At 41.2% G+C, this 14,256-nt stretch overlaps 1 long non-coding RNA gene across 1 annotated transcript in view; it reads left to right on the forward strand.

The window, feature by feature from the left end:
• The first annotated feature begins 3,404 nt into the window (after positions 1 to 3,404).
• Positions 3,405 to 14,256, forward strand: part of LOC142014677 (uncharacterized) — a 39,197-nt gene continuing 28,345 nt past the window's right edge. The window contains exon 1 of the long non-coding RNA XR_012646017.1: positions 3,405 to 3,415. This is a non-coding gene — a long non-coding RNA (uncharacterized LOC142014677). The remainder of the gene's footprint in view (positions 3,416 to 14,256) is intronic.

Below are 14,256 nucleotides of genomic sequence, written 5' to 3' on the forward strand. Positions count from 1 at the left end.
CCAATATCTAAATCGTTGATGAAGATACTGAACAGAACTGGTCCCAGTACAGACCCCTGTGGAACCCCACTTGTTATACCTTTCCAGCAGGATTGAGAGCCATTAATAACTACTCTCTGAGTATGGTTATCCAGCCAGTTTTGCCCCCACTTTATAGTAGCCCATCTAAGTTGTATTTGCCTAATTTATTGATAAGAATATCATGCGAGACCATATCAAATGCCTTACTAAAATCTAGGTATACCACATCCACTGCTTCTCCCTTATCCACAAGGCTCATTATCCTATCAAAGAAAGCTATCAGATTGGTTTGACATGATTTGTTCTTTACAAATCCATGCTGGCTGTTCCCTATCTGCTTACCACCTTCCAAATGTTTGCAGATAATTTCCTTAATTACTTGTTCCATTATCTTTCCTGGCACAGAAGTTAAACTTCATTAGATTTGCTATATTTGGTGCTGAACCAGCAGTAGACACAATTTTTAAATTTAATAGTAAAACTATGTTTGTCAGGTTCACTGAGACCTGCTTTCAGGTTAACTGCCCAGAATTTGCAAATGGCAAGCTCAACATTTCCTTCAACACTTCTGGCCCATGGGTGCCTCACCTTCCAACTCTGACAATACACATTTTTATGATGCTTGAGGGAGATGTCTTCTTCAAATCACTTTGATTGTTTGTTGTCATCTGCTTGGATGCTTGATGAGTTGCACTGCTCCCTTCAGTGCTGGGATCAACTTGAATGTCTCATCCATGTTGAGCTCTGTAAACTTGTGAATAAAATTAGGGGAAATGCATAACCTTTGCAAATAACACACCTCCAACACTCAGGAAAGTATAAAGACTATTGTGTACATGTGCATGCTTTAAATACAAAATAGACCTAGTTATGGCACACCTCTTAAAATCTTATGCCTATCATATGGACCATTTCTTTTGCTGCTCCAACACATGAGGCTTACAGATAGGCCAAAATTCATGTATCATATGCATGCACCTAAATGTGCATCTACATGTGTTTATGCCTATACAATATAGCACTATTTGTATATGGATGCATATGAACTGCTATGTACATATATTTAAAAAAAGAGCCTGACTTGCCTATGCATGAATTTGCATTAACAGGCCTACTTACACTTCGTTTGAAGATCCTTTCTTCCTTCTGGATTTTGGAGGCTAGGTGGAAATTAGGTCAATTCAGTGATTGGTTTGTTTTAGATTGAACGTGGTCACAAGGCACTGAAAACTGCATATATTTAATTAATGAAAGTGATTTTTGGCTCAGCCTGAATTATTTTTATTTTATAGTATGTCTAAAAACATTGCATGCTAGGCTCTATATACCACCTTGTATTTAACAAGAATAAATTGAAACTTCATTTACAGGTCTACTTACATTTTGCATTTCATTTGGTGGTGCTTTATGTACTTCTGCAGGATTTCAGATCTATACAGTGACTTATAGTAACATTAGACAGTAGTTTCAGTTTGTACGTCATTAACTTGCCACAAATATAAATGATAATGGATTGGAAAGGCAGCTATAGCATATCTTCAACAAGAATATGTCTGCACTAGAGAGTTTTGTTGACAAAACTCATAGTCTGCAGCCACACTTGGGCAAAACTTCAAAATGGCCATACTAATGGCCAAATCAGAGGATACTAATGAGGTGCTAAAATGAATATTCAGCACCTCGTTACCATGCTGCCGGCCACAGCACTTTGAAAGTGCCACGTTTTGATTGTGTGAATTTTGTTGACAAACTGTTGACAAAAAAGCTGTGTAGATGCTGGGCGGGGGTGCTTTTTGTCGACAGAGCAGATCAAAAGATCAATCCGCTTTTATGTGTAGACCCGAAGTTTTTTCTAAACATCTCTTCTGACCGTAACTTCGGTAGACAGCTACTTCTATTGTAGTCCTAGCCCTAGTGATTCCCATGGCTGCGTCTACACGTGCACGCTACTTCGAAGTAGCGGCAGTAACTTCGAAATAGCGCCCGTCACGTCTACACGTGTTGGGCGCTATTTCGAAGTTGAAATCGACGTTAGGCGGCGAGACGTCGAAGTCGCTAACCCCATGAGCGGATGGGAATAGCGCTCTACTTCGACGTTCAACATCGAAGTAGGGACGTGTAGACGATCCGCGTCCCGCAACGTCGAAATAGCGGGGTCCTCCATGGCGGCCATCAGCTGGGGGGTTGAGAGATACTCTCTCTCCAGCCCTTGCGGGGCTCTGTGGTCACCGTGGGCAGCAGCCCTTAGCCCAGGGCTTCTGGCTGCTGCTGCTGCAGCTGGGGGTCCGTGCTGCATATACAGGGTCTGCAACTAGTTGTTGGCTCTGTGTATCTTGCACTGTTTAATGAAAGTGTGTCTGGGAGGGGCCCTTTAAGGGAGCGGCTTGCTGTTGAGTCCGCCCCGTGACCCTGTCTGCAGCTGTGCCTGGCTCCCTTATTTCGATGTGTGCTACTTTGCCGTGTAGACGTTCCCTCGCTGTGCCTATTTCGATGTTGGGCTGAGCAACGTCGAAGTTGAACATCGACGTTGCCAGCCCTGGAGGACGTGTAGACGTTATTCATCGAAATAGCCTATTTCGATGTTGCAACATCGAAATAAGCTATTTCGAAGTTGGGTGCACGTGTAGACGTAGCCCATGAAACATAAGTCTAGCCCTGCCCACGCCCTATGATTCAGTGCTTCCTGTTTGACTTGTATGGTGCATTGTAGGTAATGCTCATGAAAAAATCTGAACTCCTTTTAAAATCACTAAAATTAGTCTATATCTTTATTATGCCTCTCATCTTCCCTCCCCACACAAATATTCCCCTTTTCCCTCAGATCCTGAAAATACAGCCAAAATTCCCTCTGGGAGGGAATATTCTCCCCAGTTGGCATCACTGCTCCTCACATTAATTCCCCTCACCACCCCTGATTGTAGTGAGAAGCCAGTGACGGTTCTAGTGCAACCAGCACAGCTGTTTGGGACTGGGGCGAAAACTGAAGGGCAGCTGATACAATTTGCGGGTGCTGCCAGCATCTCCCTGGCCGGCTCTTTCCTTGCGGCATGTTTTATTTCTAATAATTTCACAAACTGACACACGGAGGCGCCGAGACACGGAACGGGTAAGAGCGACCATCGCCCCAGGCACAAGCAGCCTCAGGAGACGGCTGCGCAGAAGCTCTGCCAGCTCTCAGCCCGGACTCGCGCCCAGCAACCCCGCTCGGCCTCTCTCAGGCGAGGCGGCGGGGACCGGACGGTTGGAATTGGCGGGAAAGCAGCGGCTGCGCAGTGGTGACGGCGGCTCCGGGACGCGTGCGGGTAAACTGAGGAGAGGACAACTCACGCCGACCTCGGTCCTTCTCTTCACCGCTCTCCTCCCTTCCGTTACGCCGTGCTGGGGCTGAGCAAGGGTGGGTCTCTTCAGAGCCTCAGTGCGAGCGCCTCGCTTATTGGAGGAGGGAGGGAGCGCCAAGCGAAGAGCCTGCAGGCGGCGGCCGGGTGGGTGCGGGCTCCGCTCAGCTCGATGACCTCGTGGTGACGGGCATCCTTCGAGCTCGTTCCCTGCGTGACAGGGCGCGTCAAACGCTGGTGGTGTCTGCCCGACCCGCACCCCTTCCCAGCTCTCCCATGCTGGCGTTGTTAGCGGGGTCAGTGGGCTGGGACTCTTCGGCGGCGGTCCCTGCAGGCTGCCAGGTGTGTGGAGATTTCGGAGGGCCCTTCTGGTGGGCAGCGAGTCTGTGCATGATGCAGGAGCCTGATGCTCTCTTGGTCTAACTCTTTAAATAGCCGCTGGAGAGAGTGAATGCTTCAAAATCCCCCCACCTTCCCGTGAGCGTTGTAAACCCGGCCCTTTTGCATCACGGCCATGAAAGGGCTCTTAAGGCTTCAGCTTCGTTACGACCTCGAGCTTTTAGCAAACCCACCCAGCGCCGCCAGGGCTGGCGAGCCTGCGTATGACCCAGATATGTCATTGCCTCTCTTCCCAGTCTGGCAGAGAAATGGAAAATTGAAGGGGACAAGATAATGGTTGTTAAGGAGCTTCAAAGAATTTCACTGATTTCCAGTTTTCTGTACAGTTTCCTGTACCATTTTGTGAGTGGATTTATGCACATAAAGTTTAGAATATTTAAATTTCGAACGTGCTAATAGCCTCTTAGCATATCCAGAAAGCAATAATTGAACCACAACTAGCAAATATGTGAAAGTCCATTCATGCCTTTGCTTCCTGTCTTTATGCTTTATGTAAATATCAGTCTCCCATATTTGGATCTTGGCAGAATGAGAAACTTTCCTCTCCGCCTCCCTTCTTTTCCTGTTTCTGTAGTTCATTCTTCTATCTAGTCCTTCACTTAATCCCTTAAATACTACTGTAATAATTTCCTTGCCATATATAAACTTGTACATTCCAGCCTAGAGGAACCATACTATTAATAGCATTTCTGATTCAAGTACAGTGGCAAACAGAGTGACTTGTTTGCATTGGCTTTTGATTTCCACCATAACTCTGAAACTGGTTATATATTCCAGTGACCACATTAATGGTTGCCTGAGCTGGGAGAATGGAGTGCAGACAGTAGTAAAGTTTATGGTGATGTGACACAGGAAATCTACCTTCTGTTGCATCAGTAGGTGATGTACAGTACATTGTTGCTTTTTAACATGACAGGGGATTCCAACAAAACAAAGCTATTGAAACACAATGCAAGCATATGTATTAGTTTGGTAAGAGGATCACAGTTTCTTATAACATGAAATATCTTTTGAATTACAAAGAAAAAAACACTGTGCCCCAGGGTTTGGCTATTTTACAAAGCTTTAAAGAAAGTTAAAATGATATTTTTGTGGGTTCCTTTCCGTTGCTGAAAAGTGAATCGTTTAAAAATTTTATTTCCCCCTTCCAAAATACTGAACAGCTGCAGAGTTTGTAGTAACTGGTAACAAAGGCAAATTTAGGTTTTGTGTCTGTAATAAGATTGGCATTTAAGAACCTCACTGGGGCTCTGCCTGCTGCCCATGCACCACCTGTCTGGCTTCCCCCATGCTCCTCATGTGCAATGGGGCGCTGGAGCCCTGCACTTCCTACTGCTATCCCCCCCCCACCTCTTTTGGAGTGCCATAAATTGCCTAATTTGAGCTCCATCCCTGCTTCTCCCACTCTTTCTCAGAGTGGGAACACCATGAATCAGCTGTTCCTGGCTGTTCATGCTCAGAGAGGGGATGGGGAATGCAGTGCAAATCAGTAGATTTGAGGTGCTCAGAATGTTCTGGGAGACAGAGGGTGGAGTGGGAAGTGCAGGGCTCCAGTGACCCAGTGTGTGAAAGACAAATTGTGAAGGAGGACAAAAGGGGTGTGTGGGCTGCAGGTGGAATCTAGTGGGCTGCAACCCATTCGTTGTTTGTGGTTGCCTGTCACTGTGTTAGAGGCTAAAAAAGAGTGATGCTTCACTAGCAAATGCTGCTTCCTCTGATTAATAAGACTAAGGATATATGTTAAGGGATGTGTCAAAAGTTAAAAACAGGTTAAGTTTTTAATAATTTCAGTTGTTTGTAACTATCAGTGCACTGTTTTGAACATTTATTTCCAGTGTGAAAAATTCTTTAGTGTTTGGAGTCTATTATTTTAGGGCTTGAGAATATCAACCAGAATCTACTTTGCATACCTGCCTCTCTTAGAATAGCTCTTCCACACTGCTAGTTTGAGTCAGAACTCATGGTGGCACAGTTCCACTCTTACAGTATGAGAGCTGTAACATGTTCATTACAGTTTACCTCTCTTCATTCCTGAGTGAGTAGGTATGAATTGATTTCAAGTCTGTTGAAGCTGCTAGGTGATCAGGACTCTTGAAAGTTAGCCACTTATTAATGTGCCTAGATACTCATATAAAAGCCTGATACCATTTATGAAAATCTCACTGCTTTGTTTCTCTGCTTTGAGCTAATTTTTTTCCAAAATTCAAAGTCTTCCTAATCTCAATTTGTTGATTACTTGTTATAGGTTATAGTCCTTTCTTGTGGCCTAATTTGGGCTGGAGCTGCATTTTTGAAAAATATCGTGCTGAGTCTAAGGATTTTAATTATCTAACTTTTTACTTTAATCATGGAATCAAAGAAGAGTAGGGCTGGAAGATATCTCAGGAGATAATTTAGTTCAATCCCCTTTATGGCCTTCTTGAGTTGCTGTACTTTTCAAAAATTAATGGTAATGTTAGACTGTGTTAGGATGTCTTTTCATGGGAATATAAAATGTAATTACGATTATTGTTGTTTACTGGCTGAATCACAGTTATTCATTATTCTAAGTCCTATGTATAACATAGAATTAAGTCAGGAATAGCCTCTAGCTTTGTGTGCTGTGCCAAGTTTTAAGGTTGCCTGCAATATGGGTTGAAGAGCTTTGCTGGCTTCTGACTGGAGGCAGTGGCAGAGGTTAAAGCATCCACTGGTAGGAACACGATAACCAAATTAAGATCTTTTTGATTGATTGCATGCTGTTGGATAGCCAGCACTGAAAATTTGAGCCACAGGCATATGGACTGGTCAGTGATGCAAAATCATCAGCAAACAAATAGTAAGAAGGCTGCTGGCCACCTGGGAAAATTTCTCAAATTGGGTTTTTGGGATTTAACAATTTTGAGATTTGGATTCTTAGTGAAAATAGAAACTGTAAGTCTGATTATCCACTATTTTACTCTCATTTATATTGTCCTAAAGTGTATTCATTGAATGTATGTAAAATGCACTCATTTTGCACAAATGTAAATAACTGCACAAGATGCGAGTCAGGCCCCAAACTTACCCAAATGACAAAAGATCCCTTCATGTCTGTAAATGTGCAGTTGGTATTCCTTTGCTGTTACTAAACCTTCAAAATCCAGCTGGAAAGTCTGTGAGGTCACCCTCACATTTTTTTCTGACTCCATAGTTGTTTCCTAAAAGTCAGTTTTTTTTTCCCCAAAAGACAGTTGTTTATTCTGGTGTCTACTAGGTGGCAGTGTAGTGCATGAAAACAAACATTAAAAGCTTGAGTGGGTCTGTACCACCAAACCTCACCTAATAAATTATTTTATCAGTCTTTAAAGTGCTACTTTACTGCTTTTTTGTTTTGATAGTATATAGACTAGCATGGCTTTCTCTCTGTTAGTAAAAGCTTCAGAATCACTCTGTAGTCCAAAAACAAGTAGATGTGATTTCTGTAAAATGACCTCAGTAGATGTTTCTTGTTCTATAAAATGTGGGTAGAAGTTAGGTGCTTTTGCTATCTTGTATTGGCTGTTCCACCTATTTTCAAAAGCTAAAATCACTGAAGTAAACATATAATATTGGGCTTGATAGGATTTAATCATTGTGTGGCAATAGTTTCCTTTGGTTTGCACAAGCACTTCTAAGTGTTTTCAATACTAGTTAAATTGGACTTGTTGCTTGGAAGTGTTTTCATCAGTAATTTAATGTCCTAGTATAACACAGTGACCGTACCCATGAAGTGTATCCTTAGTGGAGTATAATTGGATAGGATCATGAGAGAATAGCTATTTGACTTTAGATACTGGAGGTGTTCAAGAAGAAACCAGATAAAATTCTTTGGTCTCCTAAGACCGGGCTGCATAGCATAAGCAGTAAAAATGGACCTTAAACTAGTGAACAAGGGCTACAGGTGAATCTCTCAGTGCAGGCAGGTGGATAGATTTAATGGACTAATGGCAGGGAGCGTTGTCTATTAATCCTGAAAGTCGATTAAATCTGAGGGCTTACAACCTACCCGCCATTCGCTAAGCTCCCCAGATCCAGCCCCCTTCCTTCCCCTACAAAAAGTGCTGGTGACTCACCAGACTGCAGTTGCTGGAGCTGGAACTGCTGGGGCTTGCTGAATGGCTGGAAATGCCCTTCCATGTGTGGCTGAAGGGACCTTGCTGCGCATGGCTGGAGGAGCTGCTGTTGATGCCAGAGTTGCCACAGACTCCTCTCCCCAGAGGTGGAGCACATACACGTGGTGGCTCCTCCAGCATTGCATGGCGAGATCCCTTCAGCTGCATGTGACGAAGTCCCTCCAGCCGTGTGTGGAGGGGCACATCCAGCCATGTGTGGTGAGGCAGCTTCAGCCGGGTGTGGCTCTGGTGGAGGAGGTGGTGACTCCTCTATGCGGCAGCAGTAAGTCCCTTAACTTTTTTTGAGGGGGAGTGGAATGGTTAGGATTTTACGGACTCCAGCAGACTTTGTGAACAACAGAGTTGTCCATTGTTCCTAAAGTCTGATAAATCAGGGCCTGCAAAATCGAGAGTTTACGGTAACTATACTAGTGTCTATCCAACGCAACCACTATTGCAAAATAATTTTGACATAGCAGTTGGCTTATTTCGAAATTGGTAAACCTTATTCTACCAGGAATGGTGCCTGTTTCAAAATAGCTATTTGGAAATAGGTGCTATTTAGACAGAGAAGAGAGCCTATTTTGAAATGAGCCATAGGCTCATAGCCATAGCCCATGATGGGAATAAGGGGACTTCAAAGTAGGTGGGGTCCTTTCGAAAAGGAGCCCCGTCTGGATGAGACGCGCGGCGGCAAGCCGCGTCAATTTTGAAGCGCCGCGGCCGCCCGCATGCTAATGAAGCGCTGAATATGCATTTCAGCGCTTCATTAGTAAACTTCGAAATGGCCATTTGCGTGGCCATTTCGAAGTTTGGGGCTCGTGTAGACACGGCCATAGTGTATCCAATGGCTCTATTTTGTAATAGGCTCTATTTGTGTAGATGCTGTATTTAAAAATAGCTAAATGTTATTTTGTGGGTAGCAGTGTTAGTGGCTACATCTACACTACAGAGATCTTTCGAAAGAAGCTCTTCCAGAACTTATTTCAAAAGAGTGCATCCACACACAAAAAAGCAGGTCAAAAGAACGAGCTGCTCTTTTGAAAGAGAGCATCCACACAGCCTCCGCTCTTTTGAAAGAATGGGCCAGTGATCAAAAATGAAGACTGTTCTTTTTGAAAGACGGGCCTGTGGAGTGTCTACGCATGTTTTCTTTCGAAAAAAGCTTTTGAAAGTGGGTGCTCTTCCTGATATGGTAAAGGGAGAGTGATTTCAAAAGGAGTGCCACATTCCTTCAATTTACTTTCAAAAGAATGCTTTTTGTGTGTAGACGCTCCGTGGGTTCTTTCAAAAGAGCCCCCTTCTTTCAAAAAGCTTTTGAAAAAACTTGCTAGTGTGGACACAGCCCATAGCATACAAATCGTGCAGCACATGGTTTAGAGTCTGTTTTATATTTGTTCATTAAAAACTTGATACAATAGAAAAAAATGGAAAAGTACACTTATAAAATGCAATTAATTATGGAGTACACAAGTAATGGTGATATTCCTTTGGAAATATTTCTGACTATTTATTTTTGGAATAGCTTATTTTGAAATAAGGCTTCTGTGGAGATGTACCCTAAAAATGGATCCCCATTCATTCTGAATGAAAGTAGAAAAGGATTAAAGTTGAATCTGTCTTGATTTCCCGCCAGTAAAAGCACCGAATAGATCTCTTTTAAAACTATATACATTTCCTTGGTGTTTTAAGTTATATTTGCAGTAGATTATTTTTATTTTAATTATCTGTTAGATCTAGCTTTTTCTGCTTCCGGAGTGATGAATTAATGTCACTGTACCTATATTAAACTTAAACTTATTAGAAAAAAACATATTATGCTCACATCTTTTTAAGCAGAATTTCAGCTGATCTCAACTAAAAATTTTTATTAAAAATTGACAAAATGATATGGCATTTATTTTATTTTCCATGAGAAAACAAAAATTTTACAGTTTTTCAGACATCTGTCGAGTTTAAAGAGAAAAAAATGTGCTTTTAAATTATTATTTCTATTATAAGATAACTTTGATCAATGGTAGCATTCAGAAGTTTTATCTAATATCAAAACCTACCAGTTGTTGTTGTGGTAAAACGATAGTGTGAAATTAATGCTGTTATACTATAACAATAAGGATGTGACTCATGTATTTTATGTACACATGCATTCAACTGTAGTGATAAATTGCTTCATGCTGTGTGATTAAATGCATATTAGCGTTTGCCCTAGGCATTTGATTATTACGATCTTTACTTCATTACATTACCACACTGTATGGCCATATAATTTATAAGATAATACAGACATCACTTTGTTGCTGATAGGAATTATTCTGTTTTATGGATGGTGTCCTTTAATTTTGCCTTTCATGGATTATAAAATTGGTTAATATCTACTGAAGTGAATCACTGGAGAAGCAAATAAAGATGTTGGCCTCCGGTCACAGTGTCATTTGTGATACTGGCAGAATCTTACAGGCTCATTTATCCCTGTACATGATTGATAACACTATGGGTTAAATGGAGAAAGCTTTGCTTCCATTAAAGGATCATCATGAATGAAGACCTCCCACTTAAAAGTCAGGCATGATGAGAAGACAAGAGACTATCCACAGGTCAAATTAAATAACTTAAATAATTTAAGTGGAATGACAGTGTAATTTGTCCATTCTGTGTTATTACCCTGACCCCTATCAGGCTCATAGGCTAACTTACTTTCTAGTGTAGGTATTTAAGGTATAATTTTTAATAAATATTATTGAAAGATGTAACTTAAAAGTGTGCTAATAAACAAATATAATCACATGTGTTTTAAAACACCATGTTGTATTTACTAAACATAAATCATTTAATATTAAACCAAGTATAGTAAAAGCTTCAAAGTGGGGATTTAAATATTTTGTATATTTTGTAAAGTGCTTAAACAGGTTTTTTTACACCAACTCTGTGACAAACATGTTTGTGTCTAAGAACAGAAAAAACATATGTTACCTTGGATTTTTTTTTGCATAAGAAACAATATCCATATTCATTATCATACCAAACAATATTATGCAATAGTATTTATTTTGAGTTTTTATGCCTTCTAAATAGTTGCATTAATTAGTTATGTTTATAGTAGGCATATAATTTGTTATTCCAATACACATCTTACATTTTTAAATCTTTAAAAACCTAATTTAATATCTTCTTAAATTATTAAAACAATTTAAAATACATCAGGTATTTTCTGACAATATATCTGCATGTTTTTTCTTTTTCCTGCATAGCATCTGTTCAAACAAATTATAGAGAAAATGGCAAAGTTCTCTTATTCCTGTGACAGGTGGGGAGGATCACAGAAGTATCTCACTAAACTTGTAGAAGGAGGTGGGGAGTGTGGTTTAGCATGCATCACACCTTTGCAGCTTTTAGTGGTTTGTTATGGGGCATTTTGTGGCACTCTGAAGAGGCTTGCCTGACATCTCTGTCGCAGAATGAGTGCAAATTGTATATAAGAAATTGGTAATTCACTGTGAAGGGATGCGTGAAATCTCTGAGCTTCCACCAAGCAAAACTTTTATCCTGACCTATTGCTTTCAGGATGTGAAGCTTTGCTTGTCAGATTTCCTTGATGGGATTGTGTGGGTGAGGGAAAGCCCATGGATGCTTCAGGTCCATCATTCTTCCAATGGTAATATTGATTTTTAAAAAATCACCGAGAAAATCATTTCCAAAATTGGTTTTTGATGAAGAAGGAATTGGACTTTGTCCTCCATAGACTAACACACATGATCTTGCCCATTGACTTCAGTGAAAGTACTTCCATTATTAAAGTTCCTTACATGTATCAGCCTTTGCAGGTTTGGGCCCTAAATTAGTCAGTCATTTGCTTTGCATACTGAATTTTTGCTTTGCAGAAGAATTAATTTTTCTCTAAACATACCACAAACAGATTCTCCTCTTTGAATTAGCATCTTTGTGTGTGCAGCTATTGGAATACCAAAGTTCAAAGAGCTAGGTCTACAAAAGGACTTAGATGTTGCAACCAGGTGAGCCGATAGTGTGAAAAACTGGGACAGGGTAGGGGTGTAACAAGTGCCTAAGTAAGAAAAAGCACCAAATATCATTACTGCCTTCATAAAATTGAGACATCTAGTTGCTTTAGTTGCCACACTCATATTTCATTGCTTAAGCCATCTTGCTGCCTAATGCATGGGGGGCAGTTAATGCCTCTAAAATAGGTTTCCTCAGAGGAGAGGAGGTTGAAAAAGGAGCAGTCTTAGCTAGCCGGGAGAAAAATGCAGGGGAAAGCAGTGGTATTTAGGGTTTAGATTAATAAAGATACTTAGGTGGCTAACTTCCATTGATTTGAGCTTCTTTGTGCCTTTCCAAGGAATTCTCAACCTTGTATAGTCTCCTCATCACCCAAGAACGTGCCCTACCCAGCAGGCTGTGGGGTATACCCCGATGGACCTCTGTCTGTTTTTTTGGAGGAGTTAGGAAATATCTGAATCACCATGCTGTAAAGTCAGTCTGTCCATCTTGCCTGATGCATATTTAATTATTTAAACACAGTAGAATGGCTTCGACAGGGGAGATTGAGAGAGATCCACTCTAAAATAGCGAATAGTTTTGAACCAAGGTCTTCACCTCCCAGGAGACTGGAGCACTCTCCTAAGGTATGGGGAAATCTGGATTCAAATCCCTGTGTCACATCAGGCAAAGTAGGATTTTGAGTCTGTAATATCCCATTGCATATAAATGCCCTAACTTCTAGGCCCTTGCACAAACTTGTGGCAAACAGGACACAGTGACGTGGTGAACCCATCTCCGGAGCTGCATGTGGCTCTTGGAGCCTTTAAATGTGGCTCCTCTCCCAGGTGCACATAGGGAGTGCTCTCTGCCCACTCCACCTATGCTCCCCAATGCTTGGTGGGAGAAGTGTGCGGCGGCAGCGGCACTGTTGGTGGTGGCTACAGCAGCTCTGGTGAGTTGTCAGCATTGATTTAGAATGGAGGAGGGGCTGGGGGTGCCTGGCTCTGGGGGAAGGGGAGGGCATACAGTTGGTGGGGGGCAGGCAGGGAGTACCAAGATGATTAACCCAGGTGCAGTGTGGTGGGTGTTGCAACTCAGAAGTGCGACATTGCAACTGACATGAGTTGTGACACTATCAGTTGTTGTTTGTAGCTACAAGCAACCAGTCATGTTGCTGTGCTTGTGTCTGTGATTATTACATCATCTCACAGTTTCATGCAAATGTGAAGGCCAGAAGGTATATATTTTTCTAACTACTTTTCTTCTTCCATGCATATATAGAAAATAATTATGTAATTAGCGATGTTACATAATATACCTACGTTATATATACGCTACCCTTGTTTCAGACATGGATAATTTTGTTATTCAGAAATGGCAACATATAAGTGCTGCTGCCAAGCCACTTAGCAGTGAGGAAGCCAATACTTCAACAGGAATAACAAAGAAAAAGAGAGATTGGAAAAAAGATTTGTCATGAATTCCATGATAACTGGCAGTTGCAATTTGCTGTCATAGAAGTAAATGAAAAGTCAGTGTGTATACTGTGTAAAATTAATGAAAACAAGTTGGACAGTTTTAAAAAGCATTTTAAAACCATACACTCTGGATTTGATAGGAAGTTTCCTTTTGGAGGTCAAAATAGAGTTAACGAAATCATTCATCTAAAGTTGAAATTTGATGAGCAGCAGCATTTTTTAAAAACAATTTCTTTCAACTTCTGAGCTTGTTACTTTGTCTAGCTTCAACACAGCTTGGATTCTCTGCTCAGCTTTTGCAAAGCTGTTATCAATCTTTGGAACTATGTGGGTCTGCGAATCCAACTTTTCTGCAGTAACTTTTGTAAAATCGAAATATAGGTCACAGATATTGGATAAAAACCTGGAGGCAGAGTTGAGCTGCTCAGACAGTGTGGAATATTTGTGTGGTTTCAGGGCCTTAGCGAAAGCTAAAGGCTGCAAAATGTCACACTGATTTTTAATAATTTTAATAAATGGATCATTTTTGAAATTTTGTTATTTGTATTATTTAGTATGAAATGCCTACTAATATTCTTATAATATTTAATAAAGTTTTGTATAATGTGATGAGTATGGAAAAATGACAACCACAAATGTGGCGATCTTTGAATTCCTATTGGACACCACTGCTCTAGGCTGTTGAGCATTTTGGAGATGTGGACATGCATACATAAAATTCCCCTCGTAGGAGGCTTGGTCTAGTAGTCATGCTTTGAGAATGGTTTGTGGGTCAAATATGGCTGAGGCAATGGGTGAAGTGCCTAGTTCAAAAATCCACTAGGGACCTAAAAGTGACCTTGGGCTCCATCTTCCAAGCATTTTGTTAAGCTGGGAGGGGCACCAGGATTTAGATCACTTTTTCACATGCCTATG

This window comes from Carettochelys insculpta, chromosome 6, assembly GCF_033958435.1.
Source record: "Carettochelys insculpta isolate YL-2023 chromosome 6, ASM3395843v1, whole genome shotgun sequence".
Classification (NCBI taxonomy): Eukaryota; Metazoa; Chordata; order Testudines; family Carettochelyidae; genus Carettochelys; species Carettochelys insculpta.